Source organism: Taudactylus pleione, unplaced genomic scaffold (genome assembly GCF_031769625.1).
Source record: "Taudactylus pleione unplaced genomic scaffold, aTauple2 ptg001666l, whole genome shotgun sequence".
NCBI lineage: Eukaryota > Metazoa > Chordata > Amphibia > Anura > Myobatrachidae > Taudactylus > Taudactylus pleione.
Window position 1 is genome coordinate 257,501 of NW_028286063.1, and position 23,948 is coordinate 281,448.

The following is a 23,948-nucleotide window of genomic DNA, read 5'->3' on the forward strand; positions in this document are numbered from 1 at the left end:
AATTTTTTCAACTTAACATTGAATTTACTTGAGTTAAGAAATAAAAGCGGTCTAAATTTAATGCTTTTGAGCACCTACAGCCAAACCACAGTGGACATGCCCAATCTTGTCTGATCTTGGAAGTTATGCAGTGTTGGGCCTGGTTAGTACTTGGATGGGAGACCACCTGGGAATACCAGGAGCTGTAGGTAATTTTATACTGCCAGAACATTCTTTTCTATTACATTTCACATTTAATTTTTTCAACTTATCAATGAATTTCCTTGAGTTAAGAAGTAAAAGAGGTCTAAAGTTAATACTTTTGAGCACCTACAGCCAATCCACACTGGACATGCCCAATCTCGTCTTATCTTGGTAACTATGCAGTGTTGGGTATGGTCAGAACTTGGATGGGAGACCACCTGGGAAAAGCAGGTGCAGTAGGTAATTTTATACTGCCATAACATTCTTTTCTATTACATTTTACATTTAATTTTTTCAACTTATCAATGAATTTACTTGAGTTAAGAAGTAATACAGGTCTAAAGTTAATGATTTTGAGCATCTACAGTCAAACCACACTGGACATGCCCAATCTCGTCTGATCTTGGAAGCTATGCAGTGTTGGGCCTGGTTTGTACTTGGATGGGAGACCACCTGGGAATACCAGGAGCTGTAGGTAATTTTAGACAGCCAAAATCATTCTTTTTTATTACATTTTACATTAGATTTTTTCAACTTATCAATGAATTTACTTGAGTTAAGAAGTAAAAGAGGTCTAAAGTTAATGTTTTTGAGCACCTACAGCCAAACCACACTGGACATGCCCAATCTCATTTGATCTTGGAAGCTATGCAGTGTTGGGCCTGGTTAGTACTTAGATGGGAGACCACCTGGGAAAACCAGATGCTGTAGGTAATTTTATACTGCCATAACATTCTTTTCTATTAAATTTTACATTTCATTTTTCAACTTATCATTGAATTTACTTGAGTTAAGAAGTAAAAGAGGTCTAAAGTTAATGTTTTTGAGCACCTACAGCCAAACCACACTGGACATGCCCAATCTCGTCTGATCTTGGAAGCTATGCAGTGTTGGGTAAGGTCAGAACTTGGATGGGAGACCACCTGGGAAAACCAGGTGCAGTAGGTAATTTTATACTGCCATAACATTCTTTTCTATTACATTTTACATTTAATTTTTTCAACTTATCAATGAATTTACTTGAGTTAAGAAGTAATACAGGTCTAAAGTTAATGTTTTTGAGCACCTACAGCCAAACCACACTGGACATGCCCAATCTCGTCTGATCTTGGAAGCTATGCAGTGTTGGGACTGGTTACTACTTGGATGGGAGACTACCTAGGAATCCCAGGTGCTGTAGGTAATTTTAAACTGCCATAACATTCTTTTCTATTACATTTTACATTTAATTTTTTCAACTTATCAATGATTTTACTTGTGTTAAGAAGTAAAAGCGGTCTAAATTTAATGCTTTTGAGCACCTACAGCCAAACCACAGTGGACATGCCCAATCTCGTCTGATCTTGGAAGCTATGCAGTGTTGGGCCTGGTTAGTACTTGGATGGGAGACCACCTGGGAATACCTGGTGCTGTAGGTAATTTTATACTGCCAGAACATTCTTTTCTATTACATTTTACATTTAATTTTTTCAACTTATCAATGAATTTACTTGAGTTAAGAAGTAAAAGAGGTCTAAAGTTAATGTTTATGAGCACCTACAGCCAAACCACACTGGACATGCCCAGTCTCATCTGATTTTGGAAGCTATGTAGTGTTGGACCTGGTTAGTACTTGGATGGGAGACCACCTAGGAATCCCAGGTGCTGTAGGTAATTATATACTGCCATAACAGTCTATTACATTTTACATTTAATTTTTTCAACTTATCAATGAATTTACTTGAGTTAAGAAGTAAAAGAGGTCTAAAGTTAATGTCTTTGAGCACCTACAGCCAAACCACACTGGACATGCCCAATCTCGTCTGATCTTGGAAGCTATGCAGTGTTTGGCCTGGTTTGTACTTGGATGGGAGACCACCTGGGAATACAAGGTGCTGTAGGTAATTTTATACTGCCATAACATTCTTTTCTAGAACATTTTACATTTAATTTTTTCAACTTATCAATGAATTTACTTGAGTTAAGAAGTAAAAGAGGTCTAAAGTTAATGTTTTTGAGCACCTACAGCCAAAGCACACTGGACATGCCCAATCTCGTCTGATCTTGGAAGCTATGCAGTGTTGGGCCTGGTTAGTACTTGGATGGGAGACCACCTTGGAATACCAGGAGCTGTAGGTAATTTTATACTGCCATAACATTCTTTTCTATTATTTTTTAAATTTAATTTTACAACTTATCATTGAATTTACTTGAGTTAAGAAGTAAAATAGGTCTAAAGTTAATGTTTTTGAGCACCTACAGTCAAACCACACTGGACATGCCCAATCTCATCTGATCTTGGAAGCTATGCAGTGTTGGGCCTGGTTAGTACTTGGATGGGAGACCACCTGGGAATACCAGGTGCTGTAGGTAATTTTATACTGCCATAACATTCTTTTCTATTACATTTTACATTTAATTTTTTCAACTTATCAATGAATTTACTTGAGTTAAGAAGTAATAGCTGTATAAATTTAATGCTTTTGGGCACCTACAGCCAAACCACACTGGACATGCCCAATCTCGTCTGATCTTGGAAACTATGCAGTGTTGGGACTGGTTAGTACTTGGATGGGAGACCACCTGGGAATACCAGGTGCTGTAGGTAATTTTATACTGCCATAACATTCTTTTCTATTACATTTTACATTTAATTTTTTCAACTTATCAATGAATTTACTTGAGTTAAGAAGTAAAAGAGGTCTAAAGTTAATGGTTTTGAGCACCTACAGCCAGACCACACTGGACATGCCCAATCTCGTCTGATCTTGGAAGCTATGCAGTGTTGGGCCTGGTTAGTACTTGGATGGGAGACCACCTGGGAATACCAGGTGCTGTAGGTAATTTTACACTGCCATAACATTCTTTTCTATTACATTTTACATTTAATTTTTTCAACTTAACATTGAATTTACTTGAGTTAAGAAATAAAAGCGGTCTAAATTTAATGCTTTTGAGCACCTACAGCCAAACCACAGTGGACATGCCCAATCTCGTCTGATCTTGGAAGTTATGCAGTGTTGGGCCTGGTTAGTACTTGGATGGGAGACCACCTGGGAATACCAGGAGCTGTAGGTAATTTTATACTGCCAGAACATTCTTTTCTATTACATTTTACATTTAATTTTTTCAACTTATCAATGAATTTCCTTGAGTTAAGAAGTAAAAGAGGTCTAAAGTTAATACTTTTGAGCACCTACAGCCAATCCACACTGGACATGCCCAATCTCGTCTTATCTTGGTAACTATGTAGTGTTGGGTATGGTCAGAACTTGGATGGGAGACCACCTGGGAAAAGCAGGTGCAGTAGGTAATTTTATACTGCCATAACATTCTTTTCTATTACATTTTACATTTAATTTTTTCAACTTATCAATGAATTTACTTGAGTTAAGAAGTAATACAGGTCTAAAGTTAATGATTTTGAGCATCTACAGTCAAACCACACTGGACATGCCCAATCTTGTCTGATCTTGGAAGCTATGCAGTGTTGGGCCTGGTTTGTACTTGGATGGGAGACCACCTGGGAATACCAGGAGCTGTAGGTAATTTTAGACAGCCAAAATCATTCTTTTTTATTACATTTTACATTTGATTTTTTCAACTTATCAATGAATTTACTTGAGTTAAGAAGTAAAAGAGGTCTAAAGTTAATGTTTTTGAGCACCTACAGCCAAACCACACTGGACATGCACAATCTCATCTGATCTTGGAAGCTATGCAGTGTTGGGCCTGGTTAGTACTTAGATGGGAGACCACCTGGGAAAACCAGATGCTGTAGGTAATTTTATACTGCCATAACATTCTTTTCTATTACATTTTACATTTCATTTTTCAACTTATCATTGAATTTACTTGAGTTAAGAAGTAAAAGAGGTCTAAAGTTAATGTTTTTGAGCACCTACAGCCAAACCACACTGGACATGCCCAATCTCGTCTGATCTTGGAAGCTATGCAGTGTTGGGCCTGGTTAGTACTTGGATGGGAAACCACCTGGGAATACCAGGTGCTGTAGGTAATTTTATACTGCCATAACAGTCTTTTCTATTACATTTTACATTTGATTTTTTCAACTTATCAATGAATTTACTTGAGTTAAGAAGTAAAAGCGGTCTAAATTTAATGATTTTGAGCACCTACAGCCAAACCACAGTGGACATGCCCAATCTCGTCTGATCTTGGAAGCTATGCAGTTTTGGGCCTGGTTAGTACTTGGATGGGAGACCACCTGGGAATACCAGGAGATGTAGGTATTTTTAAACTACCAGAACATTCTTTTCTATTACATTTTACATTTAATTTTTTCAACTTATCAATGAATTTCCTTGAGTTAAGAAGTAATAGAGGTCTAAAGTTAATACTTCTGAGCACCTACAGCCAATCCACACTGGACATGCCCAATCTCGTCTTATCTTGGTAGTTATGCAGTGTTGGGTAAGGTCAGAACTTGGATGGGAGACCACCTGGGAAAACCAGGTGCAGTAGGTAATTTTATACTGCCATAACATTCTTTTCTATTACATTTTACATTTAATTTTTTCAACTTATCAATGAATTTACTTGAGTTAAGAAGTAATACAGGTCTAAAGTTAATGTTTTTGAGCACCTACAGCCAAACCACACTGGACATGCCCAATCTCGTCTGATCTTGGAAGCTATGCAGTGTTGGGACTGGTTACTACTTGGATGGGAGACTACCTAGGAATCCCAGGTGCTGTAGGTAATTTTAAACTGCCATAACATTCTTTTCTATTACATTTTACATTTAATTTTTTCAACTTATCAATGAATTTACTTGTGTTAAGAAGTAAAAGCGGTCTAAATTTAATGCTTTTGAGCACCTACAGCCAAACCACAGTGGACATGCCCAATCTCGTCTGATCTTGGAAGCTATGCAGTGTTGGGCCTGGTTAGTACTTGGATGGGAGACCACCTGGGAATACCAGGAGCTGTAGGTAATTTTATACTGCCAGAACATTCTTTTCTATTACATTTTACATTTAAATTTTTCAACTTATCAATGAATTTACTTGAGTTAAGAAGTAATAGAGGTCTAAAGTTAATGTTTTTGAGCACCTACTGCCAAACCACACTGGACATGCCCAATCTCGTCTGATCTTGGAAGCTATGCAGTGTTGTGCCTGGTTAGTACTTGGATGGGAGACCACCTGGGAATACAAGGTGCTGTAGGTAATTTTATGCAGCCATAACATTCTTTTCTATTACATTTTACATTTAATTTTTTCAACTTATCAATGAATTTACTTGAGTTAAGAAGTAAAAGAGGTCTAAAGTTAATGTTTTTGAGCACCTACAGCCAAACCACACTGGACATGCCCAATCTCGTCTGATCTTGGAAGCTATGCAGTGTTGGACCTGGTTAGTACTTGGATAGGAGACCACCTAGGAATCCCAGGTGCTGTAGGTAATTTTATACTGCCATAACATTCTTTTCTATTACATTTTACATTTCATTTTTTCAACTTATCAATGAATTTACTTGAGTTAAGAAGTAATAGAGGTCTAAAGTTAATGTTTTTGAGCACCTACAGCCAAACCACACTGGACATGCCCAATCTCGTCTGATCTTGGAAGCTATGCAGTGTTGGGCCTGGTTAGTACTTGGATGGGAGACCACCTGGGAATACCAGGAGCTGTAGGTAATTTTATACTGCCATAACATTCTTTTCTATTACATTTTACATTTAATTTTTCAACTTATCATTGAATTTACTTGAGTTAAGAAGTAAAAGAGGTCTAAAGTTAATACTTTTGAGCACCTACAGCCAATCCACACTGGACATGCCCCATCTCGTTTTATCTTGGTAGCTATGCAGTGTTGGGCATGGTCAGTACTTGGATGGGAGACCACCTGCGAAAACCAGGTGCAGTAGGTAATTTTATACTGTCATAACATTCTTTTCTATTACATTTTACATTTAATTTTTTCAACTTATTAATGAATTTACTTGAGTTAAGAAGTAATAGAGGTCTAAAGTTAATGTTTTTGAGCACCTACAGCCAAACCACACTGGACATGCCCAATCTCGTCTGATCTTGGAAGCTATGCAGTGTTGGGACTGGTTAGTACTTGGATGGGAGACTGCCTAGGAATCCTAGGTGCTGTAGGTAATTTTATACTGCCATAACATTCTTTTCTATTACATTTTACATTTAATTTTTTCAACTTATCAATGAATTTACTTGTGTTAAGAAGTAAAAGCGGTCTAAATTTAACGCTTTTGAGCACCTACAGCCAAACCACAGTGGACATGCCCAATCTCGTCTCATCTTGGAAGCTATGCAGTGTTGGGCCTGGTTAGTACTTGGATGGGAGACCACCTGGGAATACCAGGAGCTGTAGGTAATTTTAAACTACCATAACATTCTTTTCTATTACATTTTACGTTTAATTTTTTCAACTTATCAATGAATTTACTTGAGTTAAGAAGTAATAGATGTCTAAATTTAATGCTTTTGAGCACCTACAGCCAAACCACACTGGACAAGCCCAATCTCGTCTGATCTTGGAAACTATGCAGTGTTGGGCCTTGTTTGTACTTGGATGGGAGACCACCTGGGAATACCAGGTGCTGTAGGTAATTTTAGACAACCAAAACATTCTTTCTATTACATTTTACATTTCATTTTTTCAACTTATCAATGAATTTACTTGAGTTAAGAAGTAAAAGAGGTCTATAGTTAATGTTTTTGAGCACCTACAGCCAAACCACACTGGACATGCCCAATCTCAACTGATCTTGGAAGCTATGCAGTGTTGGGCCTGGTTAGTACTTGGATGGGAGACCACCTGGGAATACCAGGTGCTGTAGGTAATTTTATACTGTCATAACATTCTTTTCTATAACATTTTACATTTCATTTTTCAACTTATCATTGAATTTACTTGAGTTAAGAAGTAAAAGAGGTCTAAAGTTTACGTTTTTGAGCACCTACAGCCAAACCACACTGGACATGCCCAATCTCGTCTGATCTTGGAAGCTATGCAGTGTTGGGCCTGGTTAGTACTTGGATGGGAGACCACCTGGGATTACCAGGTGCTGTAGGTAATTTTATAGTGCCATAACATTCTTTTCTATTACATTTTAAATTTATTTTTTTCAACTTATCAATGAATTTACTTGAGTTAAGAAGTAATAGAGGTCTAAAGTTAATGTTTTTGAGCACCTACAGCCAAACCACACTGGACATGCCCAATCTCGTCTGATCTTGGAAGCTATGCAGTGTTGGGCCTGGTTAGAACTTGGATGGGAGACCACCTGGGAATACCAGGTGCTGTAGGTAATTTTATACTGCCATAACATTCTTTTCTATTACATTTTACATTTAATTTTTTCAACTTATCAATGAATTTACTTGAGTTAAGAAGTAATACAGGTCTAAAGTTAATGTTTTTGAGCACCTACAGCCAAACCACACTGGACATGCCCAATCTCGTCTGATCTTGGAAGCTATGCAGTGTTGGGACTGGTTACTACTTGGATGGGAGACTACCTAGGAATCCCAGGTGCTGTAGGTAATTTTAAACTGCCATAACATTCTTTTCTATTACATTTTACATTTAATTTTTTCAACTTATCAATGAATTTACTTGTGTTAAGAAGTAAAAGCGGTCTAAATTTAATGCTTTTGAGCACCTACAGCCAAACCACAGTGGACATGCCCAATCTCGTCTGATCTTGGAAGCTATGCAGTGTTGGGCCTGGTTAGTACTTGGATGGGAGACCACCTGGGAATACCAGGAGCTGTAGGTAATTTTATACTGCCAGAACATTCTTTTCTATTAAATTTTACATTTAAATTTTTCAACTTATCAATGAATTTACTTGAGTTAAGAAGTAATAGAGGTCTAAAGTTAATGTTTTTGAGCACCTACTGCCAAACCACACTGGACATGCCCAATCTCGTCTGATCTTGGAAGCTATGCAGTGTTGTGCCTGGTTAGTACTTGGATGGGAGACCACCTGGGAATACCAGGTGCTGTAGGTAATTTTATGCAGCCATAACATTCTTTTCTATTACATTTTACATTTAATTTTTTCAACTTATCAATGAATTTACTTGAGTTAAGAAGTAAAAGAGGTCTAAAGTTAATGTTTTTGAGCACCTACAGCCAAACCACACTGGACATGCCCAATCTCGTCTGATCTTGGAAGCTATGCAGTGTTGGACCTGGTTAGTACTTGGATAGGAGACCACCTAGGAATCCCAGGTGCTGTAGGTAATTTTATACTGCCATAACATTCTTTTCTATTACATTTTACATTTCATTTTTTCAACTTATCAATGAATTTACTTGAGTTAAGAAGTAATAGAGGTCTAAAGTTAATGTTTTTGAGCACCTACAGCCAAACCACACTGGACATGCCCAATCTCGTCTGATCTTGGAAGCTATGCAGTGTTGGGCCTGGTTAGTACTTGGATGGGAGACCACCTGGGAATACCAGGAGCTGTAGGTAATTTTATACTGCCATAACATTCTTTTCTATTACATTTTACATTTAATTTTTCAACTTATCATTGAATTTACTTGAGTTAAGAAGTAAAAGAGGTCTAAAGTTAATACTTTTGAGCACCTACAGCCAATCCACACTGGACATGCCCCATCTCGTTTTATCTTGGTAGCTATGCAGTGTTGGGCATGGTCAGTACTTGGATGGGAGACCACCTGCGAAAACCAGGTGCAGTAGGTAATTTTATACTGTCATAACATTCTTTTCTATTACATTTTACATTTAATTTTTTCAACTTATTAATGAATTTACTTTAGTTAAGAAGTAATAGAGGTCTAAAGTTAATGTTTTTGAGCACCTACAGCCAAACCACACTGGACATGCCCAATCTCGTCTGATCTTGGAAGCTATGCAGTGTTGGGACTGGTTAGTACTTGGATGGGAGACTACCTAGGAATCCTAGGTGCTGTAGGTAATTTTATACTGCCATAACATTCTTTTCTATTACATTTTACATTTAATTTTTTCAACTTATCAATGAATTTACTTGTGTTAAGAAGTAAAAGCGGTCTAAATTTAACGCTTTTGAGCACCTACAGCCAAACCACAGTGGACATGCCCAATCTCTTCTCATCTTGGAAGCTATGCAGTGTTGGGCCTGGTTAGTACTTGGATGGGAGACCACCTGGGAATACCAGGAGCTGTAGGTAATTTTAAACTACCATAACATTCTTTTCTATTACATTTTACGTTTAATTTTTTCAACTTATCAATGAATTTACTTGAGTTAAGAAGTAATAGAGGTCTAAATTTAATGCTTTTGAGCACCTACAGCCAAACCACACTGGACAAGCCCAATCTCGTCTGATCTTGGAAACTATGCAGTGTTGGGCCTTGTTTGTACTTGGATGGGAGACCACCTGGGAATACCAGGTGCTGTAGGTAATTTTAGACAACCAAAACATTCTTTCTATTACATTTTACATTTCATTTTTTCAACTTATCAATGAATTTACTTGAGTTAAGAAGTAAAAGAGGTCTATAGTTAATGTTTTTGAGCACCTACAGCCAAACCACACTGGACATGCCCAATCTCAACTGATCTTGGAAGCTATGCAGTGTTGGGCCTGGTTAGTACTTGGATGGGAGACCACCTGGGAATACCAGGTGCTGTAGGTAATTTTATACTGTCATAACATTCTTTTCTATAACATTTTACATTTCATTTTTCAACTTATCATTGAATTTACTTGAGTTAAGAAGTAAAAGAGGTCTAAAGTTTACGTTTTTGAGCACCTACAGCCAAACCACACTGGACATGCCCAATCTCGTCTTATCTTGGAAGCTATGCAGTGTTGGGCCTGGTTAGTACTTGGATGGGAGACCACCTGGGATTACCAGGTGCTGTAGGTAATTTTATAGTGCCATAACATTCTTTTCTATTACATTTTAAATTTATTTTTTTCAACTTATAAATGAATTTACTTGAGTTAAGAAGTAATAGAGGTCTAAAGTTAATGTTTTTGAGCACCTACAGCCAAACCACACTGGACATGCCCAATCTCGTCTGATCTTGGAAGCTATGCAGTGTTGGGCCTGGTTAGAACTTGGATGGGAGACCACCTGGGAATACCAGGTGCTGTAGGTAATTTTATGCAGCCATAACATTCTTTTCTATTACATTTTACATTTAATTTTTTCAACTTATCAATGAATTTACTTGAGTTAAGAAGTAAAAGATGTCTAAAGTTAATGTTTATGAGCACCTACAGCCAAACCACACTGGACATGCCCAATCTCGTCTGATTTTGGAAGCTATGCAGTGTTGGACCTGGTTAGTACTTGGATGGGAGACCACCTAGGAATCCCAGGTGCTGTAGGTAATTTTATACTGCCATAACAGTCTATTACATTTTACATTTAATTTTTTCAACTTATCAATGAATTTACTTGAGTAAAGAAGTAAAAGAGGTCTAAAGTTAATGTCTTTGAGCACCTACAGCCAAACCACACTGGACATGCCCAATCTCGTCTGATCTTGGAAGCTATGCAGTGTTTGGCCTGGTTTGTACTTGGATGGGAGACCACCTGCGAATACACGGTGCTGTAGGTAATTTTATACTGCCATAACATTCTTTTCTAGAACATTTTACATTTAATTTTTTCAACTTATCAATGAATTTACTTGAGTTAAGAAGTAAAAGAGGTCTAAAGGTAATGTTTTTGAGCACCTGCAGCCAAAGCACACTGGACATGCCCAATCTCGTCTGATCTTGGAAGCTATGCAGTGTTGGGCCTGGTTAGTACTTGGATGGGAGACCACCTTGGAATACCAGGAGCTGTAGGTAATTTTATACTGCCATAACATTCTTTTCTATTATATTTTACATTTAATTTTACAACTTATCATTGAATTTACTTGAGTTAAGAAGTAAAAGAGGTCTAAAGTTAATGTTTTTGAGCACCTACAGTCAAACCACACTGGACATGCCCAATCTCGTCTGATCTTGGAAGCTATGCAGTGTTGGGCCTGGTTAGTACTTGGATGGGAGACCACCTGGGAATACCAGGTGCTGTAGGTAATTTTATACTGCCATAACATTCTTTTCTATTAAATTTTACATTTAATTTTTTCAACTTATCAATGAATTTACTTGAGTTAAGAAGTAATAGCGGTATAAATTTAATGCTTTTGGGCACCTACAGCCAAACCACACTGGACATGCCCAATCTCGTCTGATCTTGGAAACTATGCAGTGTTGGGACTGGTTAGTACTTGGATGGGAGACCACCTGGGAATACCAGGTGCTGTAGGTAATTTTATACTGCCATAACATTCTTTTCTATTACATTTTACATTTAATTTTTTCAACTTATCAATGAATTTACTTGAGTTAAGAAGTAAAAGAGGTCTAAAGTTAATGGTTTTGAGCACCTACAGCCAGACCACACTGGACATGCCCAATCTCATCTGATCTTGGAAGCTATGCAGTGTTGGGCCTGGTTAGTACTTGGATGGGGGACCACCTGGGAATACCAGGTGCTGTAGGTAATTTAATGCAGCCATAACATTCTTTTCTATTACATATTACATTTCATTTTTCAACTTATCATTGAATTTACTTGAGTTAAGAAGTAAAAGAGGTCTAAAGTTAATGTTTTTGAGCACCTACAGCCAAACCACACTGGACATGCCCAATCTCGTCTGATCTTGGAAGCTATGCAGTGTTGGGCCTGGTTAGTACTTGGATGGGAGACGACCTGGGAATACCAGGAGCTGTAGGTAATTTTATACTGCCATAACATTCTTTTCTATTACATTTTACATTTAATTTTTTCATCTTATCAATGAATTTACTTGAGGAAAGAAGTAATAGAGGTCTAAATTTAATACTTTTGAGCACCTACATCCAAACCACACTGGACATGCCCAATCTCGTCTGATCTTGGAAGCTATGCAGTGTTGGGCCTGGTTTGTACTTGGATCCGAGACCACCTGGGAATACCAGGTGCTGTAGGTAATTTTAGACAGCCAAAATCATTCTTTTCTATTACATTTTACATTTCATTTTTTCAACTTATCAATGAATTTACTTGAGTTAAGAAGTAAAAGCGGTCTAAAGTTAATGTTTTTGAGCACCTACAGCCAAACCACACTGGACATGCCCAATCTCGTCTGATCTTGGAAGCTATGCATTGTTGGGCCTGGTTAGTACTTAGATCGGAGACCACATGGGAATACTAGGTGCTGTAGGTAATTTTATACTGCCATAACATTCTTTTCTATTTCATTTTACATTTCATTTTTCAACTTATCATTGAATTTACTTGAGTTAAGAAGTAAAAGAGGTCTAAAGTTAATGTTTTTGAGCACCTACAGCCAAACCACACTGGACATGCCCAATCTCGTCTGATCTTGGAAGCTATGCAGTGTTGGGCCTGGTTAGTACTTGGATGGGAGACCACCTGGGAATACCAGGTGCTGTAGGTAATTTTATACTGCCATAACAGTCTTTTCTATTACATTTTACATTTAATTTTTTCAACTTATCAATGAATTTACTTGAGTTAAGAAGTAATAGAGGTCTAAAGTTAATGTTTTTGAGCACCTACAGCCAAACCACACTGGACATGCCCAATCTCGTCTGATCTTGGAAGCTATGCAGTGTTGGGCCTGGTTAGTACTTGGATGGGAGACCACCTGGGAATACCAGGAGCTGTAGGTAATTTTATACTGCCTTAACATTCTTTTCTATTACATTTTACATTTAATTTTTCAACTTATCATTGAATTTACTTGAGTTAAGAAGTAAAAGAGGTCTAAATTTAATGCTTTTGAGCACCTACAGCCAAACCACAGTGGACATGCCCAATCTCGTCTGATCTTGGAAGCTATGCAGTGTTGGGCCTGGTTAGTACTTGGATGGGAGACCACCTGGGAATACCAGGAGCTGTAGGTAATTTTATACTGCCAGAACTTTCTTTTCTATTACATTTTACATTTAATTTTTTCAACTTATCAATGAATTTCCTTGAGTTAAGAAGTAATAGAGGTCAAAGTTAATACTTTTGAGCACCTACAGCCAATCCACACTGGACATGCCCAATCTCGTCTTATCTTGGTAACTATGCAGTGTTGGGTATGGTCAGAACTTGGATGGGAGACCACCTGGGAAAAGCAGGTGCAGTAGGTAATTTTATACTGCCATAACATTCTTTTCTATTACATTTTACATTTAATTTTTTCAACTTATCAATGAATTTACTTGAGTTAAGAAGTAATACAGGTCTAAAGTTAATGATTTTGAGCATCTACAGTCAAACCACACTGGACATGCCCAATCTCGTCTGATCTTGGAAGCTATGCAGTGTTGGGCCTGGTTTGTACTTGGATGGGAGACCACCTGGGAATACCAGGAGCTGTAGGTAATTTTAGACAGCCAAAATCATTCTTTTTTATTACATTTTACATTAGATTTTTTCAACTTATCAATGAATTTACTTGAGTTAAGAAGTAAAAGAGGTCTAAAGTTAATGTTTTTGAGCACCTACAGCCAAACCACACTGGACATGCCCAATCTCATTTGATCTTGGAAGCTATGCAGTGTTGGGCCTGGTTAGTACTTAGATGGGAGACCACCTGGGAAAACCAGATGCTGTAGGTAATTTTATACTGCCATAACATTCTTTTCTATTACATTTTACATTTCATTTTTCAACTTATCATTGAATTTACTTGAGTTAAGAAGTAAAAGAGGTCTAAAGTTAATGTTTTTGAGCACCTACAGCCAAACCACACTGGACATGCCCAATCTCGTCTGATCTTGGAAGCTATGCAGTGTTTGGCCTGGTTTGTACTTGGATGGGAGACCACCTGCGAATACACGGTGCTGTAGGTAATTTTATACTGCCATAACATTCTTTTCTAGAACATTTTACATTTAATTTTTTCAACTTATCAATGAATTTACTTGAGTTAAGAAGTAAAAGAGGTCTAAAGGTAATGTTTTTGAGCACCTGCAGCCAAAGCACACTGGACATGCCCAATCTCGTCTGATCTTGGAAGCTATGCAGTGTTGGGCCTGGTTAGTACTTGGATGGGAGACCACCTTGGAATACCAGGAGCTGTAGGTAATTTTATACTGCCATAACATTCTTTTCTATTATATTTTACATTTAATTTTACAACTTATCATTGAATTTACTTGAGTTAAGAAGTAAAAGAGGTCTAAAGTTAATGTTTTTGAGCACCTACAGTCAAACCACACTGGACATGCCCAATCTCGTCTGATCTTGGAAGCTATGCAGTGTTGGGCCTGGTTAGTACTTGGATGGGAGACCACCTGGGAATACCAGGTGCTGTAGGTAATTTTATACTGCCATAACATTCTTTTCTATTAAATTTTACATTTAATTTTTTCAACTTATCAATGAATTTACTTGAGTTAAGAAGTAATAGCGGTATAAATTTAATGCTTTTGGGCACCTACAGCCAAACCACACTGGACATGCCCAATCTCGTCTGATCTTGGAAACTATGCAGTGTTGGGACTGGTTAGTACTTGGATGGGAGACCACCTGGGAATACCAGGTGCTGTAGGTAATTTTATACTGCCATAACATTCTTTTCTATTACATTTTACATTTAATTTTTTCAACTTATCAATGAATTTACTTGAGTTAAGAAGTAAAAGAGGTCTAAAGTTAATGGTTTTGAGCACCTACAGCCAGACCACACTGGACATGCCCAATCTCATCTGATCTTGGAAGCTATGCAGTGTTGGGCCTGGTTAGTACTTGGATGGGGGGACCACCTGGGAATACCAGGTGCTGTAGGTAATTTAATGCAGCCATAACATTCTTTTCTATTACATATTACATTTCATTTTTCAACTTATCATTGAATTTACTTGAGTTAAGAAGTAAAAGAGGTCTAAAGTTAATGTTTTTGAGCACCTACAGCCAAACCACACTGGACATGCCCAATCTCGTCTGATCTTGGAAGCTATGCAGTGTTGGGCCTGGTTAGTACTTGGATGGGAGACGACCTGGGAATACCAGGAGCTGTAGGTAATTTTATACTGCCATAACATTCTTTTCTATTACATTTTACATTTAATTTTTTCATCTTATCAATGAATTTACTTGAGGAAAGAAGTAATAGAGGTCTAAATTTAATACTTTTGAGCACCTACATCCAAACCACACTGGACATGCCCAATCTCGTCTGATCTTGGAAGCTATGCAGTGTTGGGCCTGGTTTGTACTTGGATCCGAGACCACCTGGGAATACCAGGTGCTGTAGGTAATTTTAGACAGCCAAAATCATTCTTTTCTATTACATTTTACATTTCATTTTTTCAACTTATCAATGAATTTACTTGAGTTAAGAAGTAAAAGCGGTCTAAAGTTAATGTTTTTGAGCACCTACAGCCAAACCACACTGGACATGCCCAATCTCGTCTGATCTTGGAAGCTATGCATTGTTGGGCCTGGTTAGTACTTAGATCGGAGACCACATGGGAATACTAGGTGCTGTAGGTAATTTTATACTGCCATAACATTCTTTTCTATTTCATTTTACATTTCATTTTTCAACTTATCATTGAATTTACTTGAGTTAAGAAGTAAAAGAGGTCTAAAGTTAATGTTTTTGAGCACCTACAGCCAAACCACACTGGACATGCCCAATCTCGTCTGATCTTGGAAGCTATGCAGTGTTGGGCCTGGTTAGTACTTGGATGGGAGACCACCTGGGAATACCAGGTGCTGTAGGTAATTTTATACTGCCATAACAGTCTTTTCTATTACATTTTACATTTAATTTTTTCAACTTATCAATGAATTTACTTGAGTTAAGAAGTAATAGAGGTCTAAAGTTAATGTTTTTGAGCACCTACAGCCAAACCACACTGGACATGCCCAATCTCGTCTGATCTTGGAAGCTATGCAGTGTTGGGCCTGGTTAGTACTTGGATGGGAGACCACCTGGGAATACCAGGAGCTGTAGGTAATTTTATACTGCCTTAACATTCTTTTCTATTACATTTTACATTTAATTTTTCAACTTATCATTGAATTTACTTGAGTTAAGAAGTAAAAGAGGTCTAAATTTAATGCTTTTGAGCACCTACAGCCAAACCACAGTGGACATGCCCAATCTCGTCTGATCTTGGAAGCTATGCAGTGTTGGGCCTGGTTAGTACTTGGATGGGAGACCACCTGGGAATACCAGGAGCTGTAGGTAATTTTATACTGCCAGAACTTTCTTTTCTATTACATTTTACATTTAATTTTTTCAACTTATCAATGAATTTCCTTGAGTTAAGAAGTAATAGAGGTCAAAGTTAATACTTTTGAGCACCTACAGCCAATCCACACTGGACATGCCCAATCTCGTCTTATCTTGGTAACTATGCAGTGTTGGGTATGGTCAGAACTTGGATGGGAGACCACCTGGGAAAAGCAGGTGCAGTAGGTAATTTTATACTGCCATAACATTCTTTTCTATTACATTTTACATTTAATTTTTTCAACTTATCAATGAATTTACTTGAGTTAAGAAGTAATACAGGTCTAAAGTTAATGATTTTGAGCATCTACAGTCAAACCACACTGGACATGCCCAATCTCGTCTGATCTTGGAAGCTATGCAGTGTTGGGCCTGGTTTGTACTTGGATGGGAGACCACCTGGGAATACCAGGAGCTGTAGGTAATTTTAGACAGCCAAAATCATTCTTTTTTATTACATTTTACATTAGATTTTTTCAACTTATCAATGAATTTACTTGAGTTAAGAAGTAAAAGAGGTCTAAAGTTAATGTTTTTGAGCACCTACAGCCAAACCACACTGGACATGCCCAATCTCATTTGATCTTGGAAGCTATGCAGTGTTGGGCCTGGTTAGTACTTAGATGGGAGACCACCTGGGAAAACCAGATGCTGTAGGTAATTTTATACTGCCATAACATTCTTTTCTATTACATTTTACATTTCATTTTTCAACTTATCATTGAATTTACTTGAGTTAAGAAGTAAAAGAGGTCTAAAGTTAATGTTTTTGAGCACCTACAGCCAAACCACACTGGACATGCCCAATCTCGTCTGATCTTGGAAGCTATGCAGTGTTGGCCTGGTTAGTACTTGGATGGGAAACCACCTGGGAATACCAGGTGCTGTAGGTAATTTTATACTGCCATAACAGTCTTTTCTATTACATTTTACATTTGATTTTTTCAACTTATCAATGAATTTACTTGTGTTAAGAAGTAAAAGCGGTCTAAATTTAATGATTTTGAGCACCTACAGCCAAACCACAGTGGACATGCCCAATCTCATCTGATCTTGGAAGCTATGCAGTGTTGGGCTTGGTTAGTACTTGGATGGGAGACCACCTGGGAATACCAGGAGATGTAGGTATTTTTATACTACCAGAACATTCTTTTCTATTACATTTTACATTTAATTTTTTCAACTTATCAATGAATTTCCTTGAGTTAAGAAGTAATAGAGGTCTAAAGTTAATACTTCTGAGCACCTACAGCCAATCCACACTGGACATGCCCAATCTCGTCTTATCTTGGTAGTTATGCAGTGTTGGGTAAGGTCAGAACTTGGATGGGAGACCACCTGGGAAAACCAGGTGCAGTAGGTAATTTTATACTGCCATAACATTCTTTTCTATTACATTTTACATTTAATTTTTTCAACTTATCAATGAATTTACTTGAGTTAAGAAGTAATACAGGTCTAAAGTTAATGTTTTTGAGCACCTACAGCCAAACCACACTGGACATGCCCAATCTCGTCTGATCTTGGAAGCTATGCAGTGTTGGGACTGGTTACTACTTGGATGGGAGACTACCTAGGAATCCCAGGTGCTGTAGGTAATTTTAAACTGCCATAACATTCTTTTCTATTACATTTTACATTTAATTTTTTCAACTTATCAATGATTTTACTTGTGTTAAGAAGTAAAAGCGGTCTAAATTTAATGCTTTTGAGCACCTACAGCCAAACCACAGTGGACATGCCCAATCTCGTCTGATCTTGGAAGCTATGCAGTGTTGGGCCTGGTTAGTACTTGGATGGGAGACCACCTGGGAATACCTGGTGCTGTAGGTAATTTTATACTGCCAGAACATTCTTTTCTATTACATTTTACATTTAATTTTTTCAACTTATCAATGAATTTACTTGAGTTAAGAAGTAAAAGAGGTCTAAAGTTAATGTTTATGAGCACCTACAGCCAAACCACACTGGACATGCCCAGTCTCATCTGATTTTGGAAGCTATGTAGTGTTGGACCTGGTTAGTACTTGGATGGGAGACCACCTAGGAATCCCAGGTGCTGTAGGTAATTATATACTGCCATAACAGTCTATTACATTTTACATTTAATTTTTTCAACTTATCAATGAATTTACTTGAGTTAAGAAGTAAAAGAGGTCTAAAGTTAATGTCTTTGAGCACCTACAGCCAAACCACACTGGACATGCCCAACTCGTCTGATCTTGGAAGCTATGCAGTGTTTGGCCTGGTTTGTACTTGGATGGGAGACCACCTGGGAATACAAGGTGCTGTAGGTAATTTTATACTGCCATAACATTCTTTTCTAGAACATTTTACATTTAATTTTTTCAACTTATCAATGAATTTACTTGAGTTAAGAAGTAAAAGAGGTCTAAAGTTAATGTTTTTGAGCACCTACAGCCAAAGCACACTGGACATGCCCAATCTCGTCTGATCTTGGAAGCTATGCAGTGTTGGGCCTGGTTAGTACTTGGATGGGAGACCACCTTGGAATACCAGGAGCTGTAGGTAATTTTATACTGCCATAACATTCTTTTCTATTATTTTTTACATTTAATTTTACAACTTATCATTGAATTTACTTGAGTTAAAAAGTAAAAGAGGTCTAAAGTTAATGTTTTTGAGCACCTACAGTCAAACCACACTGGACATGCCCAATCTCGTCTGATCTTGGAAGCTATGCAGTGTTGGGCCTCGTTAGTACTTGGATGGGAGACCACCTGGGAATACCAGGTGCTGTAGGTAATTTTATACTGCTATAACATTCTTTTCTATTACATTTTACATTTAATTTTTTCAACTTATCAATGAATTTACTTGAGTTAAGAAGTAATAGCTGTATAAATTTAATGCTTTTGGGCACCTACAGCCAAACCACACTGGACATGCCCAATCTCGTCTGATCTTGGAAACTATGCAGTGTTGGGACTGGTTAGTACTTGGATGGGAGACCACCTGGGAATACCAGGTGCTGTAGGTAATTTTATACTGCCATAACATTCTTTTCTATTACATTTTACATTTAATTTTTTCAACTTATCAATGAATTTACTTGAGTTAAGAAATAAAAGAGGTCTAAAGTTAATGGTTTTGAGCACCTACAGCCAGACCACACTGGACATGCCCAATCTCGTCTGATCTTGGAAGCTATGCAGTGTTGGGCCTGGTTAGTACTTGGATGGGAGACCACCTGGGAATACCAGGTGCTGTAGGTAATTTTACACTGCCATAACATTCTTTTCTATTACATTTTACATTTAATTTTTTCAACTTAACATTGAATTTACTTGAGTTAAGAAATAAAAGCGGTCTAAATTTAATGCTTTTGAGCACCTACAGCCAAACCACAGTGGACATGCCCAATCTCGTCTGATCTTGGAAGTTATGCAGTGTTGGGCCTGGTTAGTACTTGGATGGGAGACCACCTGGGAATACCAGGAGCTGTAGGTAATTTTATACTGCCAGAACATTCTTTTCTATTACATTTTACATTTAATTTTTTCAACTTATCAATGAATTTCCTTGAGTTAAGAAGTAAAAGAGGTCTAAAGTTAATACTTTTGAGCACCTACAGCCAATCCACACTGGACATGCCCAATCTCGTCTTATCTTGGTAACTATGTAGTGTTGGGTATGGTCAGAACTTGGATGGGAGACCACCTGGGAAAAGCAGGTGCAGTAGGTAATTTTATACTGCCATAACATTCTTTTCTATTACATTTTACATTTAATTTTTTCAACTTATCAATGAATTTACTTGAGTTAAGAAGTAATACAGGTCTAAAGTTAATGATTTTGAGCATCTACAGTCAAACCACACTGGACATGCCCAATCTTGTCTGATCTTGGAAGCTATGCAGTGTTGGGCCTGGTTTGTACTTGGATGGGAGACCACCTGGGAATACCAGGAGCTGTAGGTAATTTTAGACAGCCAAAATCATTCTTTTTTATTACATTTTACATTTGATTTTTTCAACTTATCAATGAATTTACTTGAGTTAAGAAGTAAAAGAGGTCTAAAGTTAATGTTTTTGAGCACCTACAGCCAAACCACACTGGACATGCACAATCTCATCTGATCTTGGAAGCTATGCAGTGTTGGGCCTGGTTAGTACTTAGATGGGAGACCACCTGGGAAAACCAGATGCTGTAGGTAATTTTATACTGCCATAACATTCTTTTCTATTACATTTTACATTTCATTTTTCAACTTATCATTGAATTTACTTGAGTTAAGAAGTAAAAGAGGTCTAAAGTTAATGTTTTTGAGCACCTACAGCCAAACCACACTGGACATGCCCAATCTCGTCTGATCTTGGAAGCTATGCAGTGTTGGGCCTGGTTAGTACTTGGATGGGAAACCACCTGGGAATACCAGGTGCTGTAGGTAATTTTATACTGCCATAACAGTCTTTTCTATTACATTTTACATTTGATTTTTTCAACTTATCAATGAATTTACTTGTGTTAAGAAGTAAAAGCGGTCTAAATTTAATGATTTTGAGCACCTACAGCCAAACCACAGTGGACATGCCCAATCTCGTCTGATCTTGGAAGCTATGCAGTTTTGGGCCTGGTTAGTACTTGGATGGGAGACCACCTGGGAATACCAGGAGATGTAGGTATTTTTAAACTACCAGAACATTCTTTTCTATTACATTTTACATTTAATTTTTTCAACTTATCAATGAATTTCCTTGAGTTAAGAAGTAATAGAGGTCTAAAGTTAATACTTCTGAGCACCTACAGCCAATCCACACTGGACATGCCCAATCTCGTCTTATCTTGGTAGTTATGCAGTGTTGGGTAAGGTCAGAACTTGGATGGGAGACCACCTGGGAAAACCAGGTGCAGTAGGTAATTTTATACTGCCATAACATTCTTTTCTATTACATTTTACATTTAATTTTTTCAACTTATCAATGAATTTACTTGAGTTAAGAAGTAATACAGGTCTAAAGTTAATGTTTTTGAGCACCTACAGCCAAACCACACTGGACATGCCCAATCTCGTCTGATCTTGGAAGCTATGCAGTGTTGGGACTGGTTACTACTTGGATGGGAGACTACCTAGGAATCCCAGGTGCTGTAGGTAATTTTAAACTGCCATAACATTCTTTTCTATTACATTTTACATTTAATTTTTTCAACTTATCAATGAATTTACTTGTGTTAAGAAGTAAAAGCGGTCTAAATTTAATGCTTTTGAGCACCTACAGCCAAACCACAGTGGACATGCCCAATCTCGTCTGATCTTGGAAGCTATGCAGTGTTGGGCCTGGTTAGTACTTGGATGGGAGACCACCTGGGAATACCAGGAGCTGTAGGTAATTTTATACTGCCAGAACATTCTTTTCTATTACATTTTACATTTAAATTTTTCAACTTATCAATGAATTTACTTGAGTTAAGAAGTAATAGAGGTCTAAAGTTAATGTTTTTGAGCACCTACTGCCAAACCACACTGGACATGCCCAATCTCGTCTGATCTTGGAAGCTATGCAGTGTTGTGCCTGGTTAGTACTTGGATGGGAGACCACCTGGGAATACCAGGTGCTGTAGGTAATTTTATGCAGCCATAACATTCTTTTCTATTACATTTTACATTTAATTTTTTCAACTTATCAATGAATTTACTTGAGTTAAGAAGTAAAAGAGGTCTAAAGTTAATGTTTTTGAGCACCTACAGCCAAACCACACTGGACATGCCCAATCTCGTCTGATCTTGGAAGCTATGCAGTGTTGGACCTGGTTAGTACTTGGATAGGAGACCACCTAGGAATCCCAGGTGCTGTAGGTAATTTTATACTGCCATAACATTCTTTTCTATTACATTTTACATTTCATTTTTTCAACTTATCAATGAATTTACTTGAGTTAAGAAGTAATAGAGGTCTAAAGTTAATGTTTTTGAGCACCTACAGCCAAACCACACTGGACATGCCCAATCTCGTCTGATCTTGGAAGCTATGCAGTGTTGGGCCTGGTTAGTACTTGGATGGGAGACCACCTGGGAATACCAGGAGCTGTAGGTAATTTTATACTGCCATAACATTCTTTTCTATTACATTTTACATTTAATTTTTCAACTTATCATTGAATTTACTTGAGTTAAGAAGTAAAAGAGGTCTAAAGTTAATACTTTTGAGCACCTACAGCCAATCCACACTGGACATGCCCCATCTCGTTTTATCTTGGTAGCTATGCAGTGTTGGGCATGGTCAGTACTTGGATGGGAGACCACCTGCGAAAACCAGGTGCAGTAGGTAATTTTATACTGTCATAACATTCTTTTCTATTACATTTTACATTTAATTTTTTCAACTTATTAATGAATTTACTTGAGTTAAGAAGTAATAGAGGTCTAAAGTTAATGTTTTTGAGCACCTACAGCCAAACCACACTGGACATGCCCAATCTCGTCTGATCTTGGAAGCTATGCAGTGTTGGGACTGGTTAGTCCTTGGATGGGAGACTACCTAGGAATCCTAGGTGCTGTAGGTAATTTTATACTGCCATAACATTTTTTTCTATTACATTTTACATTTAATTTTTTCAACTTATCAATGAATTTACTTGTGTTAAGAAGTAAAAGCGGTCTAAATTTAACGCTTTTGAGCACCTACAGCCAAACCACAGTGGACATGCCCAATCTTGTCTCATCTTGGAAGCTATGCAGTGTTGGGCCTGGTTAGTACTTGGATGGGAGACCACCTGGGAATACCAGGAGCTGTAGGTAATTTTAAACTACCATAACATTCTTTTCTATTACATTTTACGTTTAATTTTTTCAACTTATCAATGAATTTACTTGAGTTAAGAAGTAATAGAGGTCTAAATTTAATGCTTTTGAGCACCTACAGCCAAACCACACTGGACAAGCCCAATCTCGTCTGATCTTGGAAACTATGCAGTGTTGGGCCTTGTTTGTACTTGGATGGGAGACCACCTGGGAATACCAGGTGCTGTAGGTAATTTTAGACAACCAAAACATTCTTTCTATTACATTTTACATTTCATTTTTTCAACTTATCAATGAATTTACTTGAGTTAAGAAGTAAAAGAGGTCTATAGTTAATGTTTTTGAGCACCTACAGCCAAACCACACTGGACATGCCCAATCTCAACTGATCTTGGAAGCTATGCAGTGTTGGGCCTGGTTAGTACTTGGATGGGAGACCACCTGGGAATACCAGGTGCTGTAGGTAATTTTATACTGTCATAACATTCTTTTCTATAACATTTTACATTTCATTTTTCAACTTATCATTGAATTTACTTGAGTTAAGAAGTAAAAGAGGTCTAAAGTTTACGTTTTTGAGCACCTACAGCCAAACCACACTGGACATGCCCAATCTCGTCTGATCTTGGAAGCTATGCAGTGTTGGGCCTGGTTAGTACTTGGATGGGAGACCACCTGGGATTACCAGGTGCTGTAGGTAATTTTATAGTGCCATAACATTCTTTTCTATTACATTTTAAATTTATTTTTTTCAACT

At 37.6% G+C, this 23,948-nt stretch overlaps 10 non-coding genes and 81 pseudogenes across 10 annotated transcripts; all 91 read left to right on the top strand.

The window, feature by feature from the left end:
• The first annotated feature begins 72 nt into the window (after positions 1–72).
• LOC148440581 (5S ribosomal RNA) lies at positions 73–191 on the top strand (annotated as a pseudogene).
• A 351-nt stretch (positions 192–542) lies between these two features.
• Positions 543–661, top strand: LOC148440582 (5S ribosomal RNA; annotated as a pseudogene).
• Positions 662–778: 117 nt separating this feature from the next.
• Positions 779–897, top strand: LOC148440583 (5S ribosomal RNA; annotated as a pseudogene).
• A 115-nt stretch (positions 898–1,012) lies between these two features.
• Positions 1,013–1,131, top strand: LOC148440584 (5S ribosomal RNA; annotated as a pseudogene).
• Positions 1,132–1,247: 116 nt separating this feature from the next.
• LOC148440585 (5S ribosomal RNA) lies at positions 1,248–1,366 on the top strand (annotated as a pseudogene).
• A 116-nt stretch (positions 1,367–1,482) lies between these two features.
• LOC148440586 (5S ribosomal RNA) lies at positions 1,483–1,601 on the top strand (annotated as a pseudogene).
• Positions 1,602–1,717: 116 nt separating this feature from the next.
• On the top strand, positions 1,718–1,836 carry LOC148440587 (5S ribosomal RNA; annotated as a pseudogene).
• A 111-nt stretch (positions 1,837–1,947) lies between these two features.
• On the top strand, positions 1,948–2,066 carry LOC148440588 (5S ribosomal RNA; annotated as a pseudogene).
• Positions 2,067–2,182: 116 nt separating this feature from the next.
• Positions 2,183–2,301, top strand: LOC148440589 (5S ribosomal RNA; annotated as a pseudogene).
• A 115-nt stretch (positions 2,302–2,416) lies between these two features.
• LOC148440590 (5S ribosomal RNA) lies at positions 2,417–2,535 on the top strand. Its single transcript, XR_015876079.1, has one exon. It is a non-coding gene; the product is annotated as a 5S ribosomal RNA (ribosomal RNA).
• A 116-nt stretch (positions 2,536–2,651) lies between these two features.
• LOC148440591 (5S ribosomal RNA) lies at positions 2,652–2,770 on the top strand (annotated as a pseudogene).
• A 116-nt stretch (positions 2,771–2,886) lies between these two features.
• LOC148440592 (5S ribosomal RNA) lies at positions 2,887–3,005 on the top strand. Its single transcript, XR_015876092.1, has one exon. It is a non-coding gene; the product is annotated as a 5S ribosomal RNA (ribosomal RNA).
• Positions 3,006–3,121: 116 nt separating this feature from the next.
• LOC148440593 (5S ribosomal RNA) lies at positions 3,122–3,240 on the top strand (annotated as a pseudogene).
• Positions 3,241–3,591: 351 nt separating this feature from the next.
• Positions 3,592–3,710, top strand: LOC148440594 (5S ribosomal RNA; annotated as a pseudogene).
• Positions 3,711–3,827: 117 nt separating this feature from the next.
• On the top strand, positions 3,828–3,946 carry LOC148440595 (5S ribosomal RNA; annotated as a pseudogene).
• Positions 3,947–4,061: 115 nt separating this feature from the next.
• LOC148440596 (5S ribosomal RNA) lies at positions 4,062–4,180 on the top strand. The gene has a single exon (XR_015876136.1). It is a non-coding gene; the product is annotated as a 5S ribosomal RNA (ribosomal RNA).
• A 116-nt stretch (positions 4,181–4,296) lies between these two features.
• Positions 4,297–4,415, top strand: LOC148440597 (5S ribosomal RNA; annotated as a pseudogene).
• A 351-nt stretch (positions 4,416–4,766) lies between these two features.
• LOC148440598 (5S ribosomal RNA) lies at positions 4,767–4,885 on the top strand (annotated as a pseudogene).
• Positions 4,886–5,001: 116 nt separating this feature from the next.
• On the top strand, positions 5,002–5,120 carry LOC148440599 (5S ribosomal RNA; annotated as a pseudogene).
• A 116-nt stretch (positions 5,121–5,236) lies between these two features.
• On the top strand, positions 5,237–5,355 carry LOC148440600 (5S ribosomal RNA; annotated as a pseudogene).
• A 116-nt stretch (positions 5,356–5,471) lies between these two features.
• LOC148440601 (5S ribosomal RNA) lies at positions 5,472–5,590 on the top strand (annotated as a pseudogene).
• A 116-nt stretch (positions 5,591–5,706) lies between these two features.
• LOC148440602 (5S ribosomal RNA) lies at positions 5,707–5,825 on the top strand (annotated as a pseudogene).
• Positions 5,826–6,175: 350 nt separating this feature from the next.
• LOC148440603 (5S ribosomal RNA) lies at positions 6,176–6,294 on the top strand (annotated as a pseudogene).
• Positions 6,295–6,410: 116 nt separating this feature from the next.
• LOC148440604 (5S ribosomal RNA) lies at positions 6,411–6,529 on the top strand (annotated as a pseudogene).
• Positions 6,530–6,645: 116 nt separating this feature from the next.
• LOC148440605 (5S ribosomal RNA) lies at positions 6,646–6,764 on the top strand (annotated as a pseudogene).
• Positions 6,765–6,879: 115 nt separating this feature from the next.
• On the top strand, positions 6,880–6,998 carry LOC148440606 (5S ribosomal RNA; annotated as a pseudogene).
• Positions 6,999–7,113: 115 nt separating this feature from the next.
• Positions 7,114–7,232, top strand: LOC148440607 (5S ribosomal RNA; annotated as a pseudogene).
• Positions 7,233–7,348: 116 nt separating this feature from the next.
• On the top strand, positions 7,349–7,467 carry LOC148440608 (5S ribosomal RNA; annotated as a pseudogene).
• A 116-nt stretch (positions 7,468–7,583) lies between these two features.
• LOC148440609 (5S ribosomal RNA) lies at positions 7,584–7,702 on the top strand (annotated as a pseudogene).
• Positions 7,703–7,818: 116 nt separating this feature from the next.
• On the top strand, positions 7,819–7,937 carry LOC148440610 (5S ribosomal RNA; annotated as a pseudogene).
• A 116-nt stretch (positions 7,938–8,053) lies between these two features.
• Positions 8,054–8,172, top strand: LOC148440611 (5S ribosomal RNA; annotated as a pseudogene).
• Positions 8,173–8,288: 116 nt separating this feature from the next.
• LOC148440612 (5S ribosomal RNA) lies at positions 8,289–8,407 on the top strand (annotated as a pseudogene).
• A 116-nt stretch (positions 8,408–8,523) lies between these two features.
• Positions 8,524–8,642, top strand: LOC148440613 (5S ribosomal RNA; annotated as a pseudogene).
• Positions 8,643–8,992: 350 nt separating this feature from the next.
• LOC148440614 (5S ribosomal RNA) lies at positions 8,993–9,111 on the top strand (annotated as a pseudogene).
• Positions 9,112–9,227: 116 nt separating this feature from the next.
• Positions 9,228–9,346, top strand: LOC148440615 (5S ribosomal RNA; annotated as a pseudogene).
• A 116-nt stretch (positions 9,347–9,462) lies between these two features.
• Positions 9,463–9,581, top strand: LOC148440616 (5S ribosomal RNA; annotated as a pseudogene).
• Positions 9,582–9,696: 115 nt separating this feature from the next.
• Positions 9,697–9,815, top strand: LOC148440617 (5S ribosomal RNA; annotated as a pseudogene).
• Positions 9,816–9,930: 115 nt separating this feature from the next.
• LOC148440618 (5S ribosomal RNA) lies at positions 9,931–10,049 on the top strand (annotated as a pseudogene).
• A 116-nt stretch (positions 10,050–10,165) lies between these two features.
• On the top strand, positions 10,166–10,284 carry LOC148440619 (5S ribosomal RNA; annotated as a pseudogene).
• A 116-nt stretch (positions 10,285–10,400) lies between these two features.
• On the top strand, positions 10,401–10,519 carry LOC148440620 (5S ribosomal RNA; annotated as a pseudogene).
• A 111-nt stretch (positions 10,520–10,630) lies between these two features.
• On the top strand, positions 10,631–10,749 carry LOC148440621 (5S ribosomal RNA; annotated as a pseudogene).
• Positions 10,750–10,865: 116 nt separating this feature from the next.
• On the top strand, positions 10,866–10,984 carry LOC148440622 (5S ribosomal RNA; annotated as a pseudogene).
• A 115-nt stretch (positions 10,985–11,099) lies between these two features.
• On the top strand, positions 11,100–11,218 carry LOC148440623 (5S ribosomal RNA). Its single transcript, XR_015876122.1, has one exon. It is a non-coding gene; the product is annotated as a 5S ribosomal RNA (ribosomal RNA).
• Positions 11,219–11,334: 116 nt separating this feature from the next.
• On the top strand, positions 11,335–11,453 carry LOC148440624 (5S ribosomal RNA; annotated as a pseudogene).
• A 116-nt stretch (positions 11,454–11,569) lies between these two features.
• Positions 11,570–11,688, top strand: LOC148440625 (5S ribosomal RNA). The gene has a single exon (XR_015876187.1). It is a non-coding gene; the product is annotated as a 5S ribosomal RNA (ribosomal RNA).
• A 115-nt stretch (positions 11,689–11,803) lies between these two features.
• On the top strand, positions 11,804–11,922 carry LOC148440626 (5S ribosomal RNA; annotated as a pseudogene).
• A 116-nt stretch (positions 11,923–12,038) lies between these two features.
• LOC148440627 (5S ribosomal RNA) lies at positions 12,039–12,157 on the top strand (annotated as a pseudogene).
• Positions 12,158–12,274: 117 nt separating this feature from the next.
• LOC148440628 (5S ribosomal RNA) lies at positions 12,275–12,393 on the top strand (annotated as a pseudogene).
• A 115-nt stretch (positions 12,394–12,508) lies between these two features.
• On the top strand, positions 12,509–12,627 carry LOC148440629 (5S ribosomal RNA). The gene has a single exon (XR_015875979.1). It is a non-coding gene; the product is annotated as a 5S ribosomal RNA (ribosomal RNA).
• Positions 12,628–12,743: 116 nt separating this feature from the next.
• On the top strand, positions 12,744–12,862 carry LOC148440630 (5S ribosomal RNA; annotated as a pseudogene).
• Positions 12,863–12,977: 115 nt separating this feature from the next.
• On the top strand, positions 12,978–13,096 carry LOC148440631 (5S ribosomal RNA; annotated as a pseudogene).
• Positions 13,097–13,446: 350 nt separating this feature from the next.
• Positions 13,447–13,565, top strand: LOC148440632 (5S ribosomal RNA; annotated as a pseudogene).
• Positions 13,566–13,682: 117 nt separating this feature from the next.
• On the top strand, positions 13,683–13,801 carry LOC148440633 (5S ribosomal RNA; annotated as a pseudogene).
• A 115-nt stretch (positions 13,802–13,916) lies between these two features.
• LOC148440634 (5S ribosomal RNA) lies at positions 13,917–14,035 on the top strand (annotated as a pseudogene).
• Positions 14,036–14,151: 116 nt separating this feature from the next.
• On the top strand, positions 14,152–14,270 carry LOC148440635 (5S ribosomal RNA; annotated as a pseudogene).
• A 115-nt stretch (positions 14,271–14,385) lies between these two features.
• Positions 14,386–14,504, top strand: LOC148440636 (5S ribosomal RNA). The gene has a single exon (XR_015876123.1). It is a non-coding gene; the product is annotated as a 5S ribosomal RNA (ribosomal RNA).
• A 116-nt stretch (positions 14,505–14,620) lies between these two features.
• Positions 14,621–14,739, top strand: LOC148440637 (5S ribosomal RNA; annotated as a pseudogene).
• Positions 14,740–14,855: 116 nt separating this feature from the next.
• LOC148440638 (5S ribosomal RNA) lies at positions 14,856–14,975 on the top strand (annotated as a pseudogene).
• A 115-nt stretch (positions 14,976–15,090) lies between these two features.
• On the top strand, positions 15,091–15,209 carry LOC148440639 (5S ribosomal RNA; annotated as a pseudogene).
• A 116-nt stretch (positions 15,210–15,325) lies between these two features.
• On the top strand, positions 15,326–15,444 carry LOC148440640 (5S ribosomal RNA; annotated as a pseudogene).
• A 117-nt stretch (positions 15,445–15,561) lies between these two features.
• On the top strand, positions 15,562–15,680 carry LOC148440641 (5S ribosomal RNA; annotated as a pseudogene).
• Positions 15,681–15,795: 115 nt separating this feature from the next.
• On the top strand, positions 15,796–15,914 carry LOC148440642 (5S ribosomal RNA). Its single transcript, XR_015875981.1, has one exon. It is a non-coding gene; the product is annotated as a 5S ribosomal RNA (ribosomal RNA).
• A 116-nt stretch (positions 15,915–16,030) lies between these two features.
• On the top strand, positions 16,031–16,149 carry LOC148440643 (5S ribosomal RNA; annotated as a pseudogene).
• A 115-nt stretch (positions 16,150–16,264) lies between these two features.
• Positions 16,265–16,383, top strand: LOC148440644 (5S ribosomal RNA; annotated as a pseudogene).
• Positions 16,384–16,733: 350 nt separating this feature from the next.
• On the top strand, positions 16,734–16,852 carry LOC148440645 (5S ribosomal RNA; annotated as a pseudogene).
• A 117-nt stretch (positions 16,853–16,969) lies between these two features.
• LOC148440646 (5S ribosomal RNA) lies at positions 16,970–17,088 on the top strand (annotated as a pseudogene).
• A 115-nt stretch (positions 17,089–17,203) lies between these two features.
• Positions 17,204–17,321, top strand: LOC148440647 (5S ribosomal RNA; annotated as a pseudogene).
• Positions 17,322–17,437: 116 nt separating this feature from the next.
• LOC148440648 (5S ribosomal RNA) lies at positions 17,438–17,556 on the top strand (annotated as a pseudogene).
• A 351-nt stretch (positions 17,557–17,907) lies between these two features.
• Positions 17,908–18,026, top strand: LOC148440649 (5S ribosomal RNA; annotated as a pseudogene).
• A 116-nt stretch (positions 18,027–18,142) lies between these two features.
• Positions 18,143–18,261, top strand: LOC148440650 (5S ribosomal RNA; annotated as a pseudogene).
• A 116-nt stretch (positions 18,262–18,377) lies between these two features.
• Positions 18,378–18,496, top strand: LOC148440651 (5S ribosomal RNA; annotated as a pseudogene).
• Positions 18,497–18,607: 111 nt separating this feature from the next.
• LOC148440652 (5S ribosomal RNA) lies at positions 18,608–18,725 on the top strand (annotated as a pseudogene).
• A 116-nt stretch (positions 18,726–18,841) lies between these two features.
• On the top strand, positions 18,842–18,960 carry LOC148440653 (5S ribosomal RNA; annotated as a pseudogene).
• Positions 18,961–19,075: 115 nt separating this feature from the next.
• On the top strand, positions 19,076–19,194 carry LOC148440654 (5S ribosomal RNA; annotated as a pseudogene).
• A 116-nt stretch (positions 19,195–19,310) lies between these two features.
• On the top strand, positions 19,311–19,429 carry LOC148440655 (5S ribosomal RNA; annotated as a pseudogene).
• Positions 19,430–19,545: 116 nt separating this feature from the next.
• Positions 19,546–19,664, top strand: LOC148440656 (5S ribosomal RNA). The gene has a single exon (XR_015876093.1). It is a non-coding gene; the product is annotated as a 5S ribosomal RNA (ribosomal RNA).
• Positions 19,665–19,780: 116 nt separating this feature from the next.
• Positions 19,781–19,899, top strand: LOC148440657 (5S ribosomal RNA; annotated as a pseudogene).
• A 351-nt stretch (positions 19,900–20,250) lies between these two features.
• On the top strand, positions 20,251–20,369 carry LOC148440658 (5S ribosomal RNA; annotated as a pseudogene).
• Positions 20,370–20,486: 117 nt separating this feature from the next.
• LOC148440659 (5S ribosomal RNA) lies at positions 20,487–20,605 on the top strand (annotated as a pseudogene).
• A 115-nt stretch (positions 20,606–20,720) lies between these two features.
• Positions 20,721–20,839, top strand: LOC148440660 (5S ribosomal RNA). Its single transcript, XR_015876137.1, has one exon. It is a non-coding gene; the product is annotated as a 5S ribosomal RNA (ribosomal RNA).
• Positions 20,840–20,955: 116 nt separating this feature from the next.
• LOC148440661 (5S ribosomal RNA) lies at positions 20,956–21,074 on the top strand (annotated as a pseudogene).
• A 351-nt stretch (positions 21,075–21,425) lies between these two features.
• On the top strand, positions 21,426–21,544 carry LOC148440662 (5S ribosomal RNA; annotated as a pseudogene).
• A 116-nt stretch (positions 21,545–21,660) lies between these two features.
• On the top strand, positions 21,661–21,779 carry LOC148440663 (5S ribosomal RNA; annotated as a pseudogene).
• Positions 21,780–21,895: 116 nt separating this feature from the next.
• LOC148440664 (5S ribosomal RNA) lies at positions 21,896–22,014 on the top strand (annotated as a pseudogene).
• Positions 22,015–22,130: 116 nt separating this feature from the next.
• LOC148440665 (5S ribosomal RNA) lies at positions 22,131–22,249 on the top strand (annotated as a pseudogene).
• A 116-nt stretch (positions 22,250–22,365) lies between these two features.
• Positions 22,366–22,484, top strand: LOC148440666 (5S ribosomal RNA; annotated as a pseudogene).
• A 350-nt stretch (positions 22,485–22,834) lies between these two features.
• Positions 22,835–22,953, top strand: LOC148440667 (5S ribosomal RNA; annotated as a pseudogene).
• Positions 22,954–23,069: 116 nt separating this feature from the next.
• Positions 23,070–23,188, top strand: LOC148440668 (5S ribosomal RNA; annotated as a pseudogene).
• A 116-nt stretch (positions 23,189–23,304) lies between these two features.
• Positions 23,305–23,423, top strand: LOC148440669 (5S ribosomal RNA; annotated as a pseudogene).
• A 115-nt stretch (positions 23,424–23,538) lies between these two features.
• Positions 23,539–23,657, top strand: LOC148440670 (5S ribosomal RNA; annotated as a pseudogene).
• Positions 23,658–23,772: 115 nt separating this feature from the next.
• Positions 23,773–23,891, top strand: LOC148440671 (5S ribosomal RNA; annotated as a pseudogene).
• Positions 23,892–23,948: the final 57 nt, after the last annotated feature.